This window comes from Felis catus, chromosome A1, assembly GCF_018350175.1.
Source record: "Felis catus isolate Fca126 chromosome A1, F.catus_Fca126_mat1.0, whole genome shotgun sequence".
NCBI lineage: Eukaryota > Metazoa > Chordata > Mammalia > Carnivora > Felidae > Felis > Felis catus.
Window position 1 is genome coordinate 45,751,725 of NC_058368.1, and position 21,076 is coordinate 45,772,800.

At 33.2% G+C, this 21,076-nt stretch overlaps 1 long non-coding RNA gene across 2 annotated transcripts in view; it reads right to left on the reverse strand.

Annotated features, from left to right (window-relative positions):
* LOC123384441 overlaps window positions 1-21,076 on the reverse strand; it is a 192,702-nt gene that overhangs the window by 100,017 nt on the left and 71,609 nt on the right. The window contains exons 2-3 of one of the 2 annotated variants that reach the window (XR_006595533.1): window positions 20,252-20,349; window positions 9,862-10,144 (exon numbers count right to left, since the gene is read on the reverse strand). This is a non-coding gene — a long non-coding RNA (uncharacterized LOC123384441). Of the gene's footprint in view, window positions 1-9,861; window positions 10,145-20,251; window positions 20,350-21,076 lie in introns of those variants that run through there. The other variant, XR_006595534.1, reaches the window with a different exon arrangement.

The window sequence follows — 21,076 nt, forward strand, 5'->3', positions numbered from 1 at the left end:
TGAAATGTTCAAAATAACAACAAATTCTTCTTAGAGAAAAGGGGATGTATGAAAATCTGTCTCTGAAGATCTTGTGGTCTCTATGAAACATAGTTTCTGATCCATAATCTATCCATAATAGATAGCTTTTTATCTTATAAGCCATATGTACACTTTATATGCATTATCTTCAGACAAATATATTTGCTCTTTTGTACCTCAAAATTTGACACTAAGTAATGTAGAGAAGTGTTGAAACACTATATTGGACACCTGAAAATAATACAACACCGTTAAATTATGCTGGAATTAAAAGTATTTTTTAAGTAATCCTGAAAAAATTATCATAAAATTAAAAAAAATAGTGATTTTTCCCCTAAAATCCTTTTCTAAAATTAAGAGGCAATGATGATTGGGTTTCTTTTTGAAGAAAACTGGTGAGGGAAGTAGATCCACAAAGAGAGGTGGGAGAGGAAACTGGGGGTTATCAAGAGGCATTCGTCACTGTGGCATCAGTGTTAGCAGATGAAAGCAGTTGATCCCTTTCTAGGTCGGAGGAAAAAGAACATATTGTGCAATTATGTCCTGTGCTGAATATATTGTTGGCATTCAACCAATTAATAATAACAAGAATGAAAACAACTCTGTCTGCGATAAGAATAAGGCTTCCAATATTAGTCACAGTCTGCTTAGCTTTAGGCTGGCTTAGATAAATGTAGTAAAGACAAGGAAAACATCCCACTCCACACTTTTTGGCTAATTTAATATCTTTGCTAAGTGCTTAGGTAGTATGGTGACAGGCATAAAGAAAATGCATGGATTGATTGCACTGATAGATAAATAGAGTCCATTTTAGCACAAAGAAAAACCTTTATAATTAGATGTGAATACCTGGTTTCTTGCCATCTATCACATATGCAAGTTTGGGAAAGTATTTTTGTAATGAATTAGAAATGAGTAATATTTCATAATACTCATGATGCATTATACACATCCTGCCATAAATGGCTCAGTCTATACTGACAATCAGATTCAGAAATGGTTCAACTCATTGCAAAGACCTTTCCACATACCTCCCTGCCAAAATTTTTTGAGCAACTTAGCATTTTTGTCAAACACTTGAGTCATCCAAATTTCACAAATGTTTTGTGTAATTTTCCTGAAGCATATACTGAAGTCCTATAAGTTCTTGGCAAATAGAAATCCAATGATAAGTATCTGGTCCATAAATTCAGGAGATACGAGGCCCATAAAAATGTTTTAGGGCCCTAATTTGACCAAATAATACCAGTAAGAAAATAAGCAAAGTGAGCATTTTAAACAAAATGAATTTTAGTAAATAAAGCAACAGTATGCATTCTAGTTTATATTCAGGCCCTAACACTGGACCAAGGGAAAAATTGAAATAATTACACCCTGTAGCCTCTAATTTTATAAGGAAGCTAAAACAAACACAAAAAGAAAGAAAAGGAGAGGGGAGAGAGAATGGAGAGGGAGACTAAGACTGTAGCAAGATGTTTGATTAATTCTACGCAGATTTGGCCAGCATGAAAAACATTGATCAGATACACAGAACATACGAGAAAGCAGAACAATGGCTATGGTAAATAAGGACCAAGCCTATAGTCTACAGCAAGCTCGAGATTTTGTTGTTATTCTGGAGTAGTAAAGGTAGTAACAAAATTGTTACAGTAATAACAAAATTATAAACTAAAAATAATCTGAGTTTATATGAAGGTACCCCTTTAGAGAAGAGTGGCTGTCTTCTCCAGGTCAGGGCTGGCCTCTCAACTTTCCCCTACACAAAACGAGGGAAAGCAGACAGTAATTTTACCAAAGGTTTGTGCTTATGTCTTAAATATTACCATCCAAAGTTCCAAAGTAAATAAAACTACGATAACAAGACCTGTCATGATCAGGAGAAACCAATAAGGCAGATCATCTCTAAGAAAACTTACTTAATATAAATTAGATGGTTTGTTTGCTATCTTTTCCCTTAAACTTCTGGCTACTATCAGCACAAGGTGGGGTTCTTGAAGTCCTATTTTTAAAATGTTAATTTCTTATGCAAAATACAACAGGGAACTTGTTGATTTTTATTCAATTTCACAAGAATTTGGGGAAACATATAAAAGGTTAGTTTTAAGAGTTTTATGTATAAATTTCAATCGATTTTTAGAAAATAATGACTAAAATGACAATAAAGACAATGAAGCCAGGGAATAAAATTATTAATGGGTCTGAATGGCTTCATATCCTTAAATCCCTGTCTCAGGTAAACCTTTGACAATAAAAATGTACAAAATACATTTGGACAATTAGAAAATAATGAAAAGCATTCAAGAATGACATTTGACAAAGGCAGATAAGGGAATACTGTACTTGAAAAAATGAGCATTTATAGATCAGCTGCCCCTGATGTGATATATCATAGATTATTAAGAAAATTGTATACCAGTATACTGAATCAATTGCAATTAGCTTAGGGGCAAAAGGAAAATGGACTATACCTAATTAGTTATGACAATGAAAGATGTTGATTCAATGGAAGATGTTTATAAGTTATAAATGAGATAAAAACATAAAATTAAGAAAATAAGTCTACATTTATACTACATATATAAACCTAGCAAGGAAACAATTACAGAAAGACTATCATTGAAGGAAAATATACAGTAAACAAAAAAGATGAAACAGTTATAACAGAATGAGCTACGAAGAAGATCTAAAGCAGGTGTCATGAAGTTGTAACAGGATAGTATGAATGACTAGGTGTTCTGCAGCCATGACCCTTGAAATAACAGAGCTAAATTTATAATCCCAACCTGTTATTTACTAGCTGCATGACTTTGGACAGGCTGCTACCTTTTTTGATCTTCACTTTCCTGCCCTGTTAAAGACACAAAGATCTGTATCAGGAGTTGATACAGCAAGGTATTAAAAAGACCTAGCTTAAATTGAGAAACTGGTATATGGATTCTATTCAAGCCTAAAGTGAGTTAAACTAACTCCTCCTTTATTCATACATTGTTCGAATGGTGTCTCTTTGGTTACTGTGATTTCTTTGCTAAATTCCTCAAAATCAGTACCTCAGAAAACATATCCAATTAATGAATGCATACACATTAAAAGGGGGTATAAAAGCCCGGAACTCTCTTTCCTACTATTACAGTTACATAATTGTAACTATAACCATTTTATTTAAAATCACAAAACTTGGGGCGCCTGGGTGGCGCAGTCGGTTAAGCGTCCGACTTCAGCCGGGTCACGATCTCGCGGTCCATGAGTCCGAGCCCCGCGTCAGGCTCTGGGCTGATGGCTCAGAGCCTGGAGCCTGTTTCCGATTCTGGGTCTCCCTCTCTCTCTGCCCCTCCCCCTTTCATGCTCTGTCTCTCTCTGTCCCAAAAATAAATAAACGTTGAAAAAAAAATTTAAAAAAAAAATAAAATCACAAAATTTAAATAAGGCTAGAGAAGAACTTCACAGAAAATGTGATTTAAAATCCTCTCTTCAATATATTATATATACATACATATATATACATATACACACACACACACACGTTATATATATATATATATATATATATATATATATATATATATATATATATATATATATATATATATGTGGAATACCTGGGTCGCTCAGTTGGTCAAGCATCTGACTTGATCTTGGCTCAGGTCACGATGTCATGGTTCATGAGATCAAGCCCTGAGTCAGGGTCTGCACTGACAGCATGAAGCTTGCTTAGGATTCTCGCTTTCCTCCTTTCTGCACCACCCTTCCCTCCCCCTCTCAAAATAAATAAGCTTTAAAATATATGTTTTTTATCAGAAATATATGTTTCTTATTTATGTCCATGCCTTAAAGGTTATTTCTTAAAATGAAAATAAGATTTTTAATTTTGATACTTACAAAAATTCCAATTCAATAGACAATTCTTTCTATGCACTAAAATTAGTCTTTACCAATGATTATTTTCTTTCTTTGCAATATGCATCCTCTGATTTTAAAATATTTGTTTTAGGTTTTAAGATTTAGAAATAAAAAAAATACTTTGTGAAAAATTTACAAAGGAATGGAATAAAGCAAGAATGCATTATATCTATTTTGTTTTGTTTATAATAACATGTTGCATTAATCAAGGCTTCATTCAGATAAATTGAAACTGGTTCAATTTCTTCTTGTCAAGGAGACAAATATAAATGTTGTACAATTGTATAATTGATTTTGTGATTCAAAAGGGGCTCTTTGGTAGAGATAATTTATCAAGGATGACAAAAATGGTAAATGAGTATTTCCTTCGAATCTGAAGAATTTTCTCATTGAAATGTTCAATTTACAAATGTTCAATGTTATAATGATTAAAGATTTTTCTTTCAAAATTTGTTCTTTTAAACTCTCCTCAAACCTACAGTTTTTAATCGATTCAGTTTTTCACCTTTCTTTCAATGTTTGGTTTTATTCAAAAAAAAACTATGAAGGAAAGGCAGTGGTATGGGTAGATTAAATAGAAATATTAATAATTAGCTGAGCTTCACAATTAATCTTCTAAACCCTATACACATCGTCAATTTAGGTTGTAGCTTAAACATTATTTTCAAAAATAATATTTGATGTCAAGTAATTTAAATAATTCTGCTGAATTTTATTTATGGATCACATGCCTTAAAATATTACTCAAAAGCTTTCATATGTAGGTTTTTCTGGTTTATCATTCTCATTTGGTTTGTAGCTACATATATTTTCACTGTGTCTATACATAATAATATTGGGAAAATAATAACCTTCAAGGCATCAGATGAATTCTCTGGTGATGTCACTTTCACTCTGACATTTATACTGACTTCATTTATGACAGACTGAAGGTGATGAACAGGTCCAAGCAAGAGGTCACCTTGTGTCAAGACTGGTATACAATCTGTCAAATGCAGTGACTGTGAGTCTGCTAATGAGGAATTAACTAGACAGAATGTTGCTATTTGACTGTTTTCATGCACTCCAAACCTGTTAAACAATGCTAATCAGGTGTTTATTAAGTGAAACCATTATGCCAAACTTGCTGCAAACCTCACCATATGTCAGAGAGGTTGTAACATATTATTCATCCATTTTAAAGCTAGATTAATAGGAGTCATTTACTAAACTTTTCTTTTCTTAGCCTTTGGCTATGCCTTGGAATCAAGGTTATACTTTTATTTAAATTTTTCTTAAAAAAAGGACACAACTCCAGAAAACTATTTTAAGTTAGTGCCTCTTGGTTGAAAAGCTCTTTTCATTTGTTTTTATAGTGAAAAATCAACTATTTTAATAAGGTGAGTAACAGAACATATCGATTTAAGCAAAATTGGTCTAATCAGTAATTTTTTGATAATGGAATGACTTAAAATATTTATTATATAAAATTACCAATATCAGGATGGAAGCAGGCACATTTGTTTTCAGGGGTCTTCACTTTATAAATTCATTAGGAACAAAAAGGCAGTTGTAAATAACTCCTGATTGGGTATAATTAAAGTTATCTAAGGACTTCTTCTAATCTTTTATGAGCCAGCAATTCCTTTATACAAAAAGACATTAATTATGAGCTCCCTGTAAATTGATACCCAATAGATAAAACATTTCATAACCTTCCATATAGTATATTCCTCTTCGCTAAAAGCAGTGTCACTACTTTTTCCATATAAGCCTTCCATCTCTTACAATAGTTATTTCTGTACTCTCTGTATTTTAACATGTTTTCACATTATAAGAAAATAGCCTTTAAGTCATCATATCTAAGTTCACATGCAGAAGTGTCAGCCTACACCCCCTATGATTTGAACAAGTCATGTAATCTATCAATTATAAAATTTGGATCAAACTATTTTTCCGGCATGAGTTTTGAAATAACAAAAGTGAATTGATATATAATGCAAATTTTCATTGAAAAGTAGTTTGAAATTAAAGCTAAGATCAAAGTTCATGTGAGTAACTAACAAACATTTTAAATACACGTGAAAATATTTTATAATCTGTTATGTATCAACAGTATTTTTATGACAACATCATACTCCATTCTGTCACCATCCGCCCACCTCACACATTCCATGTGCTTAGATATTTCTACCCAGCTAGGAATCAAGCTGCTAAAAGATGTAGCAAAAAACTACACCTTTAACATCTTTAAAAGTCATCTATCAAAACCCACCTGAAATAATAATGTATTTTGTACAGAAGGCAGTAACATTTTATTGGTGGTCTACACATATAGGAGATTTAATGGCCAGTTTGAAAGCTTCCACTTTATTTTCTAGGCTGTTGAAATTTCCTGAAGAAAATTCATAGTTTCTTAGAAATTTGCCAAGACTTTTTCAGTTTCAAAATTGGAATTAGATGTCCTTTCTGTGGATTCCCATAACACTGTACTTCTTTTATCAGAACATTTTCAACATCTCACTAAATATAAGTTCTATGAGTATAGGGACTATGAGGTATAGACAGACAGATGTATACATTCCTAACAGTCTCATATATACACACATTTAGACAGATATACATAGGTTTGTGTTTGTATATGCCTAGAACAAGACATGGCACATAGTGTGTGTTCAATACAAGAAATTCTTTAATTTGCTGAAATGGTAGATGAAAACTCAGTTATTTTGGCTGTGAGAAGAAAAATTCATTAATCAGTACATAAACTGGAAAAAAATAAGACTATGGACGAGAATTTCCTTTTGGTTTAGATCTTTTGAGTCCTTTTGCCTGATAAAGATGGCTGGAGATACTCCCTCCTCATGTTTCCACTGTCTCCAATAATTTAGACATTGGAGCAAATCATAGATAATGTAAATTAAGACACATAGGAACCTCAAAATGGAAATCACAGAACGAGTATTTTTAAAGAAACATGGAATTTTTAAGGCAAATGAAATCTGAAGGTTTTTTTAGTTTATCCTCCAAACAATATATTACAGTCGTTCATTATATAAACACTGTAGCATCACAACTGACACCACAGAAATACAAAGGATTACAAGAGATTATCAAAAATGGATAAATTCCTATAAACAATCTTCCAAAACTGAATCAGGAAGGAAAGCAACATTTGAACAGACTAATTCCTAACAATGAAATTGAATCAATAATCAAAAAACTCCCAGCAAACAGAAGCCTAGGACCAGACAGCTCGTCAGGTGAATTCTACCCAACCTTTAAAGAACAGTTATTAATACCTCTTCTTCTGGAAGTATTCCAAAATGGAAGAGGAAGATTCCAAACCCATTCCACAAGGCCAGCATTACCCTGACCACAACCAGATAAAGACACTACAAGAAAGGAAGGAGGGAAGGGGGTGGGGAGGAGAAAGAAAATTATAGGTCTGTAGCTCTGATCAACACAGATGCAAAAAATCCTCAAAATATTAGCAAACCAAATCAATAATGCATTTAAACCACCATTCACCATGACCAAGTGGGATTTACTCCTCAGTTGCAAGGGTGGTTCAGTATTCACAAACTGATCAACAGGATATATCACATCAACAAGAGAAAGGATAAAAACCATATGATCATCTTAATAGATGCAGAAAAAGCATTTAACAAAGCACAACATCCCATTCATGATAAAAACTCTCAACAAGGTATGTTTTGAGGAAACATGCCTCCACATGATAAAGGCCATTAAAACCCCACAGCGGACATCATACTCAATGGTGAAAAACTGGGAGCTTCTCCCCTAAGTCAGGAACAAGATAAGGATGTCGACTCTCAGAATTTTTATTCAACACAGTCCTGAAAGTCCTAGCCACAGCCATCAGACAAGAAATAAAGGCATCCAAATTACTAAGAAATGAAACTATCACTATTTGCAGATAACATGCTACTACATATAGAAAACCATAAAAGCTCCACACAATGAACACTAGAAGTAATAAATGAATTCAGTAAAATTGCAGGACAAAATTAATATACAGAAATCTGCTGTGTTATTTAACATGAAGTATAAGAAAGCAATCCCATTTACAATTGCACCAAAAATAATACTTAGGAATACATTCTACTCTGAAAACTATAAAACACTGATGAAAGAACCTGAAGGTAACACAAATGGAAAGACATTTCATGCTTATAGTTTGGAAGAACCAATATTGTTAAAATGTCCATACCACCCAAAACAATATACAGACTTAACACAATACAATCCCTATCAAAATACCAACAATTTTTTTCACCAAGAAAAAACAAAAAGATACCTGCTACAAATGGATGCCTGTTTTCTATTTGAATATTTTTATTACTACACATAATCATTCTCTGGAAAGTCATGTATTTCTAATTTTTAATATTTAGAAAATGATTTCATTTTGAACTTAATTATATTCCAAACAATTTTATACATAAGTTTCTTTTCTACTATTTGAAGAAACCTAAGTATTTAAATTGATCTTCACGGCAACACTTCCCATATTTGATCACAGCCAGCATGGTCAACCAGTTTTCTCAAGACCTTAGCTTTTTCAATCACTCTGTAGAACATGTTTTTAGACCCCTTCAGCACCATTACATTATATATCCTAAGCAAGAGTCCTATTTCTTTCCTATTGTTTTTCTTTGTAATTTTTAAGTTTATTTATTGGAGAGAAAGAGCGCAAGCGGGGTAAGGACAGAAAGAGAGAGGAGAGAGAGAGGATCCCAAGCAAGCTCTGCACTGTCAGCACAGAGTCCAACGCAGGGCTTGAACACACAAACCATCAGATCATGACCCGAGCCGAAATCAAGAGTCAGATGCCTAACCAACTGAGCCACCTAGGTGCCCCTTTTTCCTATTGTTAATCTCAATATACTTAAATATATAATTACTGTTGAATTTTCGATACTTCCATTACTAGTAGCATAAGATATTATGAAGATTATAGTATCCTCCTGAATTCACAAGCATTCTAGGCTCTCCCTTCCATCTTTAGAATATATATTTTCAAAAATCAAATATTATTATATGAGAGAGCACTCCAATATTTAATAAGACTTCATATGGTGTAGGTTCTTTGCTTCAAAAATCCCATTTCTCAGTATTAGCCTTCACATAAGTGAGGTTTTCTCATTTGAGCACTGTTTGAGGTAGTCCATTTGCATTAAGAGCCACATCATATCCAAACAAATCAACCAACCAACCCAACCTAAAATTACAAACCCAACAACAGCAGTCCTCAGCGGGATCTCCCTCAGTATGGGGAATAATACAGAATCTGAAATGCTGAGAGGGAAAAACACCTCTATTATTTTAGTTTCATTAGAAGACATTTGCTCATGAAAATTGCTTTTTCTTGCATGTTCTGTTTTGCCTGGTTTATATGACTCTTGCTCAACAGATACAGCTGAATGTTTTAGGTCAAATATACCCTATACGTGAAAACATCATCGCCTCCCCCTTTTGATAAATAACTTGAAATGCAAAAAATAAACTCTCAGTCACCATGGCTAGACAGGCATTAATCAACCAACTGAAACTGGCATGTGAACTTCTAGAATGGGAGGGATTCAGACTCATGTGCCATTTGTGATTCAGTATGTATGTACACAAAAGCAATTTCAATATAGGAAGAAATAAGTAAATCCAGGAAAACCGAATGAATCAGTGAGTGAAGACCACAGGTTTGAAAATTAAACACCTGGGAGGAATAATGGCTGTTATTTATTACTGTCCTTCAACTTGGTAGACTCTTTACACACACATTCCTTAAATCATTTTTAAAAAGAAAAAATTGACAAGTTATAGATTAGTATCTCTACTTTTCATGAGGAAATTCTGGTTTAGGAGACTCACATAACCATGAAGTAGTTTAGCAACATTTGAAACCAATGAGACTCTAAAATCTGAGTTGTCTATATTCCAGTATTTTGCTCCTCTGAGGGGTGGGGGTGGGGACAGTGAAGAGCACATTTTGGAATTTGTTTCACAAAAAGCACTGCAACTGGGTATTTTAGAATTTGATTGGGAATATTTTAACATTTGCAAATCGTTATGTTTTAGTGAACAGTTCCTTATAGAGGACATCTGCAGGGCTGAAGCCTGTCATTGTTATTACATATTTATACATAGATAGCAGATATGTCATCATTTCCAGTATTTTCCATGGATTCACATTCATGAATAAGCTCTAGTCATATATGATATGCATCTGTAAAAAAAAAATTAAACATGTCTTAAGCAAAATATGTTTTCTTCCATTACCATATATTAGTGCTAAGCACCATTCTATCAACTTCTAGCAACACCTAGGAGGCCGAAGGAATAGCTTAATAAAAAAATTTCTAATTTACTTGAGTTAATATCCATGTTCTTGCCTTGGATTCTGGCCACGATACAGCCATGAGCATTTTTTAGCTTTTTCCTTACATCGTTTAATAATACCTCTTGCCGTCCATTATATTAGGTTTTACCTGGATTTTCTTTCTCCATTTGATATTAATCTCATTGTATAGACTTCATGGCCTTGTCAGCAAGACCCATGCCTTTTTGTTCTGCCTGTATGTATGTGCATGTGTGTATTTATACATACACGCATACGTGTGTGTATAAAACAAAAAGATGAATCTCCTAATACCTTCTAGGTTTTCTTAGATACTATTCCTTCTTCTAAAGGTAATAGCTTCAGCATAAATGGTGAGAACATGACACCTGAATTAATTACACAAAATTTCATAATCATTGGAGATAAACCCCAAGTGTCTTATTACATGTGAAGAAACCAAGGAACTTTACACGAATGCATCCACTTCTTGTAGCACTGTTACGATTCTGTCCTAGAAATACAGAAACTGGGATACATTCTATTTTGGGTGATTCCCATCCAAAATATTGAAGTGAAAACTACATACCAACATATTTTAATTTCACAAATTTGGAAAGGTATATTACTATGTCAATATAGGACCCACAGTTTGTTGGAGGCCCAAGCAATTGAAAGTTACTGATGGTAAAATTTCATAACTTTACAGTGAGTCAGCCTTGCAGTGTATTAAAGCTTTCTATTAACAATGTGATATTATGACGTAGTGGGAAATATATGGGATATCAAGTCAGATATATTTGAATACAAATTGTAGTCCCTATATAATTGCAAACTGAAGTTCTAACTCTCAAATCTTGTCCCCTTCCATTATAAAATGGGTACAGTAATACCTATATAATAGGATCTTTGAAAGTTAAAATATATTTAAATATATTTAAATCTCATAACTCACAATAGTTATCAAATGTAGATTTTCTTTCACCTTCAACTCTTGCCACTTCAACAGAATTTTCTATTATAAGTAAAAGGAAACTATCTCTGACAAAATGTCTACAGAAATGTGGAGATTTTCTCAACATGAAAGATTATAGTTCAATATTAAAGACATCCTATTATATCCTATTCCCCTGAGCTCTTAACTCAAATGAAGCACTGAGGACTAATTAACATGATTGTTTTTTCACATATTTTGGGGTTTTTTTCTTCGTTTTTCTGAATATTTCACAAAGGTAAATATGTTGCTCACACACTATAGGCCTCTTTGTTATTTATCTCGCATCTGTTTCAAAGTGAATATAAACAAGGTATTCTCTTTGAAGTTGGTAGAAAAACTCAGTGACTATACAGATCCTATGAGTATAAAACAAGAGAAAGAGGTTTTTGATTGTTGGAAAAGTTGATAAGAATGTAGGCAACCAAAATTGAAAGGATGGTCGAGTTTTATACCCCTAAGCAAAAGTACTGAAAAAATATTTCCCTTTACACACAGTAACCCTAGGGATATGGTAAAAGAGATTAACTATATATAGTCTTCGTTCTGATTTACAGCTTCTATTTCCTTAATTGCTATTTTAGTTTGATGTTGAGTTTTTTCAATTTTCAAATGCAGAAACATATGTTGAGTTCTTTCGTGGGCATAAAAATGTGCCCACTTGCTTGTCAGTTTATCACTTTTTAGAGGAATTAAAATTGATACTAACACATGATGATCTTAATGTTTCTAAAATGACATTTTTGTAATGTGAGTGTAAATATATTTTAGATTTTGATACAGTAGAAAATTCTATTTAGACACTCAAGGTTCAAAATGAGTATCAATTTTCCTACCTGCATTTGGAAATTTTTATCAGTGACACTTAAACTTGTCAACACTTAAATTGAAAAATATCCACAGGAATTTATCAATATTAAGCAAATTACTTTTTAAATTAATTGTATATTCATGATGCAGAGCAGAGGTCAAGGCACAAAAGTATGAACATTAAGCTAAATAGCATAATCAAGAATAATTTTAAAACAGTTTAATGCTTTAGTCATTAAATTTAATATTCATACCAACACTATTAAGAAATTAGTGAGGGCTATATTAACTTGGAGGAGAAAAAGCACCAATTTAAAATCTTTCATTTTCTGCTGGAAACATGTCTGTTTGCATAGTTTCTATTTGTAATTTTTGAAAAAGCTTCTAGTAGTTGCCAATGCAAAAAATAAATGTTAAAAAATTGGACGAAAGCCAAATCCATCAAATACTCCCTCCAAAAGATAACTTCCCAGAGTCCATCCCAGATGACAGTGCCTTGAACATCTTTAACTTTTCCATCAGAACCATTTAGCATTACTATGCTTCTGCGCAGCTGGAACATCACTACCATTGTCAGAACCAGGCAAACAAATTTATGATGATGTTCCTGGGAATATGGAACTAATGCAGAGGGGATTTCTCTGTAGTTCTTCATTAACATTTTATTCATTACAACAAGGGAGTTTTAAGAGTTTCCTTTTAAGCAAATTAGGTCACTGGATAAAAAACACACAGCATGGAAACACAGTGTATTACTACATAGAACAAAAGATCTGGTTAATAAATTATGATAATGGGATTAGTCATTTGCTAATGTTGAAAGGCACATTTAAATATTTTGGAACTTATAAAGAGAAAAAATTTTTCATGCATTTATATTTTCCTTGTCTATATTTGGGGGTGGCACATTTTTCCAAGGTATATGCATAACTCTTTAGCTACTTCAAATCATTTAAGATGAGAAAAATAAGTAGGCAGAAATTATGGGTTTTAATCCTTAACTAAAAATAAACAAAAGATTGGAGAAAGCAAAATAAGTAGATTAAGAAATAGAATCTAGGAGACAGTCTTCATCATGAGAAGAATTTTTCTTTTTCACATGATCATTAAAAAAATCCACCGAAGAGGTTTCTCCCCCAAAACAAACATGTCCGTTCTCTGTGAATCTCCCCTGATCCAGATATAGTTCTACTTTCCAATCATTGTTGAATGTACTTCGAAAGGTTGAACATCCTAAGTGAGAGCACTGACAATTTTTTTTCCAAATTGCTTTTTAATTGTGTTCTAAAATGTTCTGCTCTCTCCAAAATGGATTCACTATTTAACAAGTATGTTAAGAGGCTTAGGAGAAAATAGAGGAGAATGCAAGTGCTAATTCACATAAAGCACCATCTTAGCTTGGGTTTCCCTAGAAGTAGACCCTGAGAGAAGAGTCAAGGAACATGGGATATATTCAGGCCTTGTTTGTAAAGAGAAAAAGAGTGAAGGAAGCAGGATAGAGCAGTGGAAGGAGCAGTATAAGGGCAGGATATCCACATGGGAACTACAGCTCATAGCCATTCAAACTTTGAGGGAGACCCTGCTTTTTACATCGCTTTGTCCATCAGTTATTGTATACAGGCTGCGAGTGGTGTCCAAGCTCCCTTGAGGAGTTGCTCTTGTTCAGCCTGAGAGCAAATTTGCAAAGACAGAGCCAGGTCAAGGTTGCCATTAACAGCCAACAGTCATAGCAGCTGGGGTATGGTACACTGGCCATCTGGTACACTGGGGATCAGAAGAAGACTCCAACAATGCTACAACTACCACTGAAATATTAACCCAAAATATCCAGTCATATTATATTTCTGAAATACTTTGTAATGCACAATTTTATGTTAGAGATAGGAACACTATAGATAGATAGACCAATCAATGGATCTATGTAGGTAGGTAGGTAGGTAGATACACAGATACATAAATACATAGATACAGTTGGGAACAGCACAGGAGCTGGTGCTAGGCACTTCCTACTGCACAGAATTCCCCTTCCAATGTCTGAAGCACTCTGGCCCTCCTTATCCACCTTTACAAATGTATGCTCTTTTGTAGAAAGAGGGTTCTTCCCGTGATCTTACATCTTACACATACATACACACACACACATAAATATATATATGTATATAATTTTACCATATTTTATATAGAAGTATGCTAGAATTCAGAAAGGTTAATTCACCACTGAGTTTACATAACATTACATTTGAATAGGAATCCTAAGTCACTATTATTGATGTACATGTTTGGCACATGTGATATCTTATTTTTAGAAGATGAAAAAAATTGAGGCACTCTGAATTCAAATAATGTTACACAGGTAATAAGTAAAACTAAGGTTTGTATCCAATTATTGCAGAAATATTATGCTTTTTGATAATAAGTAACTTTTGTAAAACATTGTTTTAGGATTATATACACTAGAAATCACATATTTCAGAAAGAAAATTTTAAACATAAACGTTGTTAGCAAAATACTTGGAGTTATATAACAAAACGCCATTTATACAAAGAACACGATGTTAATGATACAAAGGGCACAGGGGATGGTTATATTATCCAGTCTGCAGAGGGAAGACAAATAATGAGAAGAACATCCCTTGGTGAAGTGATGTTGGAAAAATAAGCATTTGCTAAGTGAAATTTTGGAAGGTGAAAGTATAGACATTCTTATTCCAACACAGAGAAGTTCTTCAGTGTGTTTTTAATTGACTGAATCACTAATTTTAGACAAGTAAGCAACAATCAAAACTGGGATGACAAATATAAAGCATATAAAGGAATAAAGGTGAAGCAGGAGGTTGAGCTGAGAATGCAGAGGTAGGCAAGGATCAGATCATGGTGTTTTTGTGTGAGCGTATTAAGGAGTTTCTCTGTATTTTGAGGCAATGGAGAGACAGTGAAGTTGATTCAGGAAGGGAGTATAATTTCAAGACTTTGTTTCATATAGGTCAATCTGGTGACTTGCTGAGATTAACAGAAAGGGATAATGGGACTGGATTGAAGGATGCCAGTTAAGAAGTTGCTATCACAATCCTGGTTCATGTCGGCCTGAATGAGGATGGTAGCAGTTGAGCTGGGAATGAGTGGATACAATTGATAAACACTTGGAACCCAAATGACAAATTTTAATACAAACATAAATTTTCACTGATGGGGCCACAATATTGATTGGTTAGTCGCCTGAGACTTTGGTAAGGTGGCATTCTATACATTTGTGTATCTTGAATTAGAGGCTATATCATCAATGTGCCTCAGTAATGAATATGATGGGAGAGGCACAGAGTGGGAGGAGTCAAACATGATGACCTAGGTATAGGAGCTGCACAACTAGATGCGTAGCGGTCTACTGTTTGCATTGAATCATGTATCGAATGAAAGAATAAAAGGATGATTTTTCCAGATTTGAAGGTCACAGATATTAAACACCTGTGAGAAATATGTATGAAAGCAAAAACATTCTGGAAAGAACTGATTTTGTAAGTAAATGTAGTCTAAGTGCTAAGCAAGATTAAAATAACTTTTTAAAATATGAAGAAATGAACAATTCCTTAATGCCTGATCCTCCAGACAGAGGTGGAAAGCATACAGCCCAGTGCTATATACATCTCTCAGATACTGAACATTAGTCACAGCTCAGTCCTCCTTTACCAGACCAAGGCTTCACAATTCCTTAGACCAAGGTTTCAGGAAACTACCAGCAATCCTTTAGAATGGAAACATTGTTTGAAAATAGTTTGGCATTCCTGGGATTGCTACATCTATTTTTACGACAACAAAGGAAAACCATCCCATAAAACCAATTTTCTTGAGGAAATGTAATAATGCATACAATTTTGATTTCCATAGGCAGGGAGATTCGAATCATATCTATATCATCCATATCTATATCTGTGTGTGTACTATACAAATACACATAAATGGAAAATTTATGTGTTGATATAAATATATAACATAGCTATATGTAATACAGATGTAATATATATAACATGTATGTATTATTTCAAGATACTCTAAAAATAATATATTTACTTAGAATACTCTAGTATCACTTCATAATGAAGTCACAGACACTATACAACAAATAAGACAGATGGAAATTAGGTTGGCAACAACCCAGGAGTTATTCCATTGGGATTATACATTTTTTCAATAATTTTCTCCTCTCCTACCTCCCTCACCATTTTCCTTGATCCAACCATTTCAAACACATGGAAGAATAGCCACTCATATAGGAAAAACCCTACAAAATCATGCAAGCATGCAAAATAGATAGCAGGGCCACAGGCTCCACCAATTATGCCCCTCCTGCCTCTTAAATAAATTGACCTCACTTTCAGGTGAACTAACTTTTGTGAAAAAAAAATCCCTTGTACTCAGTCTATTCTTGCCAACCAGAGCAAATAAAATTTAGAATATTACTAAGATAACAAAAGCTAACACTGCTTTCTGTAATCTCAATTTTCTACTTTCATGTAAATGTGCTTTCCATCTTAATTGTCTGGACTGACACAAAGACAAAGAACCATCCTCACAGGCCAGGGTCCTATCAGCCTTATTAGAAAATGGACTTTATTGTCGAGCACAGAAAAGATTTGTTGAAGGGAAAGGGTGGAACAAAAGTTCCCAACACAATAAAGTCACATCCAAAAGAAGTTACTCTTATCCAGAAGAAGTTATGTCTTATCATAAACAGAATGAGCCACCTAAGAAATAGAAATACAGAAAACTTTATTTGGAGGAGCTGATCAGAGACTAAGCACATTCCCTTTACATATACGTGCCTTCTTCCCTGATTTATGCACTAATTTTTTGTCTGGTTATTTCTACAACTTTGATTGTTTTTGGTGAAAAGCTAAGTGGCCCATACTAAGTTTAAATACCTAAACTCAGATAAACTGTAATCACTTAGAGTATTTTAGAACTTTAGAAATACATTCCACTGCGAAGGCACACAAAAATTTCAAAGGTATAATAAAATGAGATATTGTCAAAGTATTTTATACCAATAACTATGTATGATAAAAGAAAAAAATCCTCAAATTCTTGTTTTAAGCTGGATTTTTAACATTTTAAACCTTTACACAAATCCATTTCAATTCCACTAAACCCTAGTTACTAGAAATTTTAATATTCACTATGGACAATCAGTGATAGACTTTAAATGAAAATAAAATGAGGGAATTCTAACAAATTTCAACCAATTCACATAAACTTATACAGCTCAACACTAGAAAAAAAAACTGATCCAATTAATTTCACTGAATCATTAAATCTGAAAGCTATAAAACTTAGAAGATCATGACATTTGATGGAGTTACCTGTAACAGTAAAATCTGAACCAATACAGAAAGTGAAAGCCCCAGTGGGAAGGGTATAAATTCACAATATAATTTCTAAGAATGTCCGATATCACACTAGTCAATATATGCAAAATTATGTATTTACTGATAGAAATATAATAATGAGGTAATTACTACTTTGTTTATATAAAGATTAGGAAACTAGTACACAGTAATACTGTGAAATGCCAAGTCTGGCTGGAGAGCCTAAATTCTGAAACAATACCAAGAAAAGTTGTGAGAAATAATTCTATTTATGGGCTGGAGAATCAAGGCTGTCAAAACAGGAGAAAGGTACGGAGTGCTCAGAGACAGATGGAGATACAGGAAGTCCCTTCATATGAGTTAGAGCTTTTAAGAAGGGAATGGTCATATAAAAGAGAGGTTAACAGTCATCACTGAATCAACATATTAGTATCCTGCTATGTGAATGATAGGATTTAGATGATTTTTCTTTCAAAATTACTTTCCATAAACTAAGAACTAAGAGTTAACAGTGACCTAGTCAAAAGTGTTAACTGGTAACACCAGCCCTAAAGAAATATTCAGGGTACTAAGTCCACGAAAGATATCTATGTTGTTGTTATACACACATACAAGGCACACTTTTCTGGTAATCAAAATGTAAACTAAAATTCATCCTATCTTCAGCAATGCCTGAGTACATCTGTATTCACTCATTCAATGGTTCTTCCAACTGCATTTTACATAATCATCAATAATAATGGATTTAAACAGCAGGGGAAATAAAAATCCTATTCAAGATCAATAGTGTAAGTAATGAGAGATGTAAAACAACATGGAGGATGTTGACCCTCAAAGCTACTTACAAGGAACTAACTCTTCTTAGCAAACTCAGTAAAACAATGTAGAAAATATATAGACACTGGTAACCCTAATGTTAACATTTCTACTATGTAAACTCAATTCCTTCATGGAAGTCTGCTGAAGCCATACACCATCTTCAATATGAAATTACAGTTTCTGCAGCTTATTGAAGCAATACGAATTTTATTATATATGTGTGCAATTATGCAGCTCAAGTTTGAGGTTTTAAAATTCACATTTAGATAAAAATGAAATAGCAGATAAAGACATTTTACTTTCTCCTCCCTTCAAATCTACTAAAATACTAAAAGGAATTAAATAACACACAAATAGCCAATTGTACAAACATATTCCATAAATGCTATCAATAACATCAATAAGGTATCTAAGAATAAACTAAGAACTGTCTAAGGCTTTTATGGCAAAAACTATGCTTCTTTTAACGTCAGATAAGCAAGCAAAACTGAAAAAATGGTAAAATAAGCCCTGAATGTCGATGAGGAAATTCAAAATTATCTTTCATTTTCATTCTTAGCTGTTCGGAAAGTTTCAATCTAGTAAGTACATAAATATACAAATAACCAAGAAGTATATTCCTTCATTATACCAAGCTATATATACTTCATCTTTATTGTTTCAATTTGATATGATATTGCAATAACCAATATTATATAAAGAGGTATTCAATGCACCTGCTTTGTATTTCTTGGCCATAAGAAAATGAAATTCGTTTCAGAACAAAGACCAGGAAAAAAAAAACTTATTAACTTCATGAGAAGTTAATTACGTAAGAAGTTCTGTTTTTTTTATTTCTAACTTTGAGTTATAATGCATCTCAAGACGAAAAATACGGAAACCTTGGGAATGACAAACTTGATTCTTAAATTCTACATGCTATTAGCAGGTACCAACCATACTACCACATGTGTTCTAGACGAGAAACTTAAAAGGATAACTCTTCATAAATGAATCTATATTTCTCTTACTAATTAATAAACACCATGCTGTGAGTAACTGGTGATAATGTACTATTAGGAAAAATCAATAAATTTCACTAAGGGTGAAAGTAATTGGTGTTGTGGAATAGAAAACGATGTATTGTGCATTGATCCTTTAGCAATCTTTTAACTAAAAAGAAGAGAAAGCTAATTACTTTAGCAGGTATCTGAAAATGATAAGATTAAAACAAGCTAATTATATGTTCTTGAATAATGACTTACTTTGATGAAAGTAAATTGAGGAAAAGCATACTATGATTTAGGCAAAGAAATATTAGATTTTACTAATTACAACATAATCCTGATCCATTTAACTGCCCTTAACCTATTTTCAAGAAGCTTAAATAGAAACAGCAAACATTATTAAACAGAACTATATAGCACATTTCCCCAAGATAAACTGAAATTCAGAAGACATTTGTATATAGGAGACGAAACTAAAAACTTACCAGGTGAAATGGCCAAAAAAAGTTCGATACTTTTTTTTCTGACACCAATACTTTAAAAATAGTTTTATTGCATAAACGTCCACTTACCTTAGACAGCATTGGAGAAATAAAACTGCACAAGTTGATCAGGAGTTGAGATCCACTTATTTAAATATCACTTCTGATTAAGTTTACAGACATTACCAAATCACTCATGTTTAGTGATCCTAACACATTTTAATTTGCATTTACTCTCATAAGAATATTTTGGAACAAATACTGAAAGCTACATAATTTGACCCCATATTTGTTTCTGAAAGCTGTTTTCTTTCCATTATTGCTTGATTATCCATAATTTTTCTTCTATCAAAATTCAATACATGAAAAGAACAATTTAAATCTACCCCCATTTCTCTCATCTATAATATTCAGTAATAACAATACCTTAACTTTAGGGTTCATAACTGAATGACAGTCAGTATGAGTATAGTTCCCAGCATGCAGAGGTTAAATTATACTGGTTGCTGTAATTAGTAGAAGTATTACTTTCTAAAGTTACATACCTCCTCTGGTTCTTCGGAACAGTCTGTATACTTCTCACAGAGGATGTGCAGTGAAGATGGGAGACTGTCTGCCTCCTTCACAGGCTCTCCTCTTACACCTGCATGGATCACAAGAACAGGGAATGGGCTAAGGGCAACATACAGAGTTGGGCAGAAAATGCATTATCAAATCAAGTGAAAGGAGAAAAACAGTCCTATGTGAAATTTCCATAGCACAACAAAGGAATGTTGCTGAAAGAAATCAGAATAAATATAGTCCTTGAAAACTTATTCACTGATTCCAACAGATGAGAACTCACAACCTCCCTTAAAAGTAAAATTAGAATAAATGAAAAAAAGAACCAAAATAAAAGAAAATATCAACAACAAAAGCCTCAGAAGAGAATAAATGACAATTTCAGATAAAAAAAAAAATACTGGGGGTGGGTGGGAGAGGATTAATCCTGTAAAAAAGACATATTTATAATGCCAAACTTGATAAAGTAGAAAAATATGGATACACAGTTCACACTTGAGAAATATTGATAGAATTCAAACAACCCATGGTAAAAACAGATGTAAAAATGAGAAAGCAATAGATCTGGACAACAAAAAAGTGAAGAGACCATGCAGGTAAAGTAATATTTCTTGTGAAAAAATAAGAACAGAGACAAAAAATCCATAACATTTCTGAGATGAAAAGGGTCCCAAATGTTCAGATGAAGGGGCCCCCCAATAACTTCAGCAAAAGCAATTCCCATCTAGAAACTACTAAGGAAGTATGGGATTGTAACAGAGACCTCTACAAAGGACCAGATAAAAAATACCTAAAACATAATATAAGCA